We start from the raw sequence: 6,000 nt of genomic DNA, 5'->3' as shown, positions 1-6,000 counted from the left end.
GGGCCCAGAGGTGCCCAGGGCTTCCAGGGCTATATATACCAGCCATGTTTAAGGAGCCACAGTGGATGCCGGGGATGAAACTCAGGCTATTGAGCATGCAAGACCTATGTCCCTGGCCCTTAGCTATATAGCTCCCTGACCTCTGTTACAGTTATTTAATACAAAAAATTCAAGTGTGATGAGGTCCTAAAACTCAAACTCTTACAGCCAGTAAGCAACACCACTTCAAATGCAAGCAGGCCTTGGTCCAGCCCCAGGGGCTTCTCCCAGCCTTTATTCCTTCCTAACAGGCCAATAACTGCCCTTGGTATGTGCCACACTTTGCAGTCTGCTCTCTGGCTCATCCTTCTCACCAAAGGAGAAATTCTTGTCCACTGAACCATCCTGCCACTATGTTAGTTACCACAAGCCCACAAGTGCCACAAGTGGCAGCTTCAGGAGGTCTAAGGCCTGGAAGTTAAAGAGAAAGGACATTTCCCCAAGTGGCCAAACTCCTTTAAAAAGCACAGAGGATTTGGCACAGGTTCTGCATGAATCTCTGAAGGGCGTCCGAGGTCAAGCAGCCAGCAATGCCTTCGGACTGCTCTTCGAGGCAAAAACAAGAGTTGTGAGCACCACAGTGGTCACAGTGCAGGCTCTGTTGTCCCTTGGGGATAGGGTTCCTCGGGACAGAACTGCCCCCCCCCCCCGCCCCCTGTGCACAGCAGATAACAGTTCACACCATGCTTCTGCCCCCCCTGGCCTCAGGCTCAGAGCAAATGGCAGCTAAGAAAGGAGGATCCCCAGGGACCACGGAAAACTGGGGGGTGGGGTCGCCCCCAACCTCCTCCAGGATAGGAGCTACCAGCACCGTGAGCCTAAATTCTCCTCAGGTCTCCTTCTCTCCTGCAGGTCTCCCACAACTTTCCATGCTGGAACATGGGCACCACGGCCACTGACACTGCGCTGATGAGTCTGCCATGTTTAGACTCCACGCCGGGTAATTAGCCTGTCATCAGAACGCAGCCATCAACCTCGGCAATGCCAGTCTTCTCTTGCTTCCTTTCAATCTACCAACAGCTGCTCAAGCAATTTTCCCCCAACACAGATTTCCTCCTGCCACGCCTCTGTGCAAAGTGGTGTCGATGCTGCCTGATGCTCAGAATACAGTCCCCACTTCCAACTCCTGTACCCTCTGCCCCCGGAGGTCAGCCCCAAAGACATTTACTCTCTATTCCTGCCTGCATTATTTCTCTGGCCAGTTCGTGTTCCTCCCTGACTTTAGGAACAGAACTGGGAACTCACCTGCTTCATAGTACCCTGAGGGCCTCCCTGTGGGCTGGATTCCGATCTTGAGACTTATCCATTTATACAGCAAAGACTTGCAGGCAAGCCCATCTGCAGCTGAGGGTGTTACTCAGTTCCCACTAGGAATGAACTGCCTGTCCCATACTCTGCGGCCACACCAGTTCACAGGTTCCGTGAGCTTCTTCTGGAAGTGAACCTGGTTGTTTTCTGTCTTAGCAGGTTATGAGCTCCACAACAGAAATAAGTACTCACGTTTTGTTTTTCTCATTTCTGTCCCCATCCTCCTCCCCTTCCTGAGATCTTAATAACAGTACCACTGTGGGAAGTTGGTGTTAGATACTATTAGTTTAAAATAGGTATTTTATCATTTAGGGAAATTAATGAAGATCATCTCTGTACTATAAATCAGTGAAAAGAAATGGGGCCCCCCTTTGCGTTTATTTGAAGTTAAGTTTTGCAGATTGTATATATGAACTAAGCATATTTTTATACTTATATATACACACACACATACACACAGTTAAGACAGGCCAAAGTGGGGCCAGAGAGATACCACAGAGACACTAAGGGTACTTGCCATGCACATAGTTGACACTGGTTCAATCCCCAGTGCCACATATGGTTCCCTCAGCACAGAGCTAGGAGTATGGCTCCAATTCCCAACCCCATCTCACAGAAGACAGACACCATGCCCGTTTGATCCATGATGACACTGTCAAAGTCAGAACTAGACTTGTCTAAGAACTATATATCTGGATGTAGTTTTCTTTGGTCAATTGTAAGGAATCTCCAACCCCTATTCAAAGAAAAAATAAAACAGTGGATATTTGGGTAAAATCAAAACCCTTGGAGCACTCTGGTCTTATTTTTTAAACCCAGGTGTATTTTAAAGAAAGTCAATTTTGAGGCTGGAGTGATAGTACAGCAGGTAGGGCGTTTGCCTTGCACGCAGCTGACTGGGTTCAATTCCCAGCATCCCATATGGTCCTCTGAGGACCGCCAGGAGTAATTCCTGAGTGCAAGAGCCAGGAGTAACCCCTGTGCGTCGCCAGGTGTGAGGGACCCAAAAAGCAAAAAGAAAATGGAAAAAGTCAATTTCTATGTTTCTTACTCATTTACACATAACTCATAAAAATGCTATTTGATAAAAGTGACTAAAGGTCCAAGCAAGTTTATGGGCCGTTCCCTATCCCCATTCCCCAACGCTTTTTTTTTTTACCAGAAAGTGGTATTTTACCAGTCATAAAATAGCGTGAGCCCCAGAGGCCTGTGGTCAGTTGGAAATTTATAACCTCGGAAGCTTAAATGGATTCTAAGTGTGGAAAAACTTCCCCTCCTCTCTCCTCCTTTTCCTCTTAAGTGCACAAACAGGCTCCCCACGATAAAGCCAGGCTTCTGCTCTTAGTTTCTGAGATGGCTGAAGGTGAGTCATAAAGAATTCAAGTTAACCACCAAGAAATTGTACCCAAGACATTTTAGGAAACAATGTGACACTTTAAGTTCAGGTGGACCCAGAGTCACAGTCAATGCTAATGGGAAATTTTACTATTAATTACTCTTCTGTTAAGAAAAAGGTGGGGCTGAATATAATTCATAGTGAACATTTACCTTTTGGAGACTAAGGTGTGATTTTTTTTAAACATGCAGACAAACAACCCTATTTATGACTTTTAATACATTTAAAAAAAATAATGTTTCCACTAAAAACAGCATTTGAATTAAAACCAGAAAAGCCTGAAGAATTGCACACATGCTATAGGAATTTCACCTTGTATCTTCCTTAACGACACTCAGATACCACTCAATTACTGCATTCTAGTGGGAGAGGGCTTTTGGAGCAAGTACTTAAAAAATGGCTTATAAATATTTAAACTAAAGCATCTAACAAATCATAATGACAAAGTTTTGCATTTAACCACATATGCTCCAAATATCTTGAAATTACTCTAAATATGGGTTTAAAATATCAAAAGGGCTTGTTGATGGGATGCAGAACTTTACAGGGAAACTTAAACCTGGTCTTTCTTGCTCCCACAACACCCAATCTGTACCATTTTAAAGTGTGCGTGTGTAGATTTCCTTAGAAAAAGATTATGTTACCATCTGAATTTCCAAAACAAGAGTTGAAGGATGAAATATAGGGTTTCCCCTTCTCTCACCAAATGCAGCCTAGCCACTTTGCTTCTAGATAATTTGTTATTGTAGGTTGGCTCAAATTTAAGACAGTAACATTTTAGAAACACTTGGAGAACTAAGCCAGCTGCAAGGAGGATATCATTACAAATTGAGACACATGTTGTATGGGAATACCATTCATTTTCAATACCAAAAACATGTCTGGGGAAATAAGCCATGCAAATGAGGGAGAGAGATACTTTTTTAATTGCGTTTTTTGGGATGTTAGGTCAATGTTTCATAGCAAATGAGTCTATAAAGTATGTCTCCCCTTCTGTTCTTAAAATGCTTTTCAGACACATTTTGGTGTCCTTTTCACCCCTTAAACCAAAACGCAGTTTGCTATAAAAGACAACAGACCAGGGGTTTGGAGGAGAAATAAATAACAAGCCAACCAGTAGTGGGGCAAATACCTGGATGAAAGGAGGCTTTGCTGTCCCTGTGCTGATCCCAGTCCTTCCTGGAGAGTCTTACAGCGGGTGCTCTCCCTGCTCAGAATCCACATCCGAGTATCATGGATTTGACCACGCACGACTGTTTAGTGTACTCCGGCACTACTTTAAATCAGAGCCTGAGATTGTGTTGCTGTTGTTGCTTTCGCTCAGGTCATTTTCTCTAGAGTCTTTCAAATGCTCCCTTAAAACAGCGAAACAGGGCTGGAGCAATAGTCCCATGGGTAGGGCGTTTGCCTTGCATGCAGCCTACCCGAGTTCAATCCCCACCATGCCATATGGTTCCCTAAATACTGCCAGGAGTAATTCCTGAGCACAGAACCAGGAGTAACCACTGAGCATAGCTGGGTGTGACCCCAAAAGCAAAAATAATTATAATACAATAAAAAATAATAATAATAAAGAAACAGTGAAACAGCAAGGGGTGCTGGTGGGCGTGTATGTGCGTGCTGCAGTTTTTGCTCCTCCTTGGTCGGGCTCACATTCTCTCACTCCTCACTTCAGCCTACCATTTCTCAGCCACGATGCTGTGGAAATCCACAAATCTGGAGAAGAACTCTACGAGGTTAGGATTTAGAGCTGGTATCTGAAATGGCATTTGCTCCTTTTCCTTGAGAATAAAGCCTTGTGAAACAATGCCAGCTCTAAATTGTTTATCTTTCAAAGCTCAGTTGTTTCTCTCAAGTAAGATTCCTTTTGTGCTTTTGAGGCATTAAAAAAAAAGTTTACACATGCAGAACGCATTTCCTTAACATGCCTCTATATAAGACAGTGTTTCAAATGGTGTCTGAAAATTTACAAAATGATTCTGTGCAGGACAGCAGAATGGCCACCCGCTGTCCTGTTGGCACCATTTCTGACAGGAGAATCTGGGAAAGGCTGAGTGTCAGAAGTGAGAATCCAGGACATGAGTTAAATGTCTCATGCTGTAGTGGTCCTCAAACACCTGCCAGACATTTCCCCATTTCTCCATTTCCTTCCAGAAGGGAGGCGAAAATGACTGAACCCTGATGGTCACACTCAGGTCGGTAGAGGAGTGAGTCACTGCTAGCCAGGCTTATTTCCACAAGCTTATTCCTAGCCAGTCAAACATCTTCCCTCTTCTGGGCACACTCTTTCCAGGTAAAGATACCCTGCTGGGGGGCTGGAGCAATAGTACAGCAAATAGGGTGTTTGCCTTGCACGCAGCCAACCTGGCCGGGTTCAATTCCCAGCATCTTATATGGTTCCCAAGCACCGCAACACCAGGAGTAATTCCTGAGTGCATGAGCCAGGAGTAACCTCTGTGCATCACCGGGTGTGACCCAAAAAGAAAAAAAAAGGTACCCCGCTGGTTTAGGGGGGAGGTGGTTTCAGGGATGCCCCCAGGTTCCCAGCCCATGCCTTGCTCTCTACGGCTCTCTGGGGTTACCTCTCAGCCTCTAGTCATTCTCGTCCCTCAGTCCCAACCACAGGTAGAAGGTTCCCACTGCAGGATGGCCTCTCCTCAGAGGTTTAAATCTTGGAAGTCTCAAGAGCAGAGGCAGCATCCAACTTATTACTTTTCGTTTCTTCATCATCCTTCTTTTGAGGTCTAAAGGATACTTACGAATCACTCCTCCTACTGACAGGAAAACCACCAACTCGGGTGATACTATAAGGTCATCCTTCAGAGATGTAGAACATACTTTTTCCTCCCTGAGGCCCTAAATATTGAAACCCTCACATCCTCAGGGCATGGCCTGTCCAAGTTTACAGTAACTACTAGCATTGCCAGCCAATCCGGGGACTAGTTATGGGGCAGAAGTGCAGCTGCCACACATGCACAGTAGGTCTGGACACCAGGGCCCAGGGAATCCCTATGTTTGTCTGACTGAGAGAGTGAGCTCCTCTTACAGCCTGTGCTTCTCCACCACCCGCCCTGCTGACGATGAATGACTACACCTGGAAGAAATAAATACCTGATTTCATATGTCAGTTCCTATTCCATCCTAAGTGGATTGAAAGAGTACCTCGAAGCCAGATGCTCGCACATTCAAGAGACCTGGTCAGAAGGTTAACAGAGATCTCACAGCCCTGGGGAAATGTGTGAAGGGCCATCTCCACA

The sequence above is a fragment of the Sorex fumeus genome, unplaced genomic scaffold (assembly GCF_029834395.1).
Source record: "Sorex fumeus unplaced genomic scaffold, SorFum_2.1 ptg000054l, whole genome shotgun sequence".
Lineage (NCBI taxonomy): Eukaryota > Metazoa > Chordata > Mammalia > Eulipotyphla > Soricidae > Sorex > Sorex fumeus.
The sequence above is the reverse complement of the archived record's forward strand: the minus strand, read 5'-3'. Positions refer to the sequence as shown.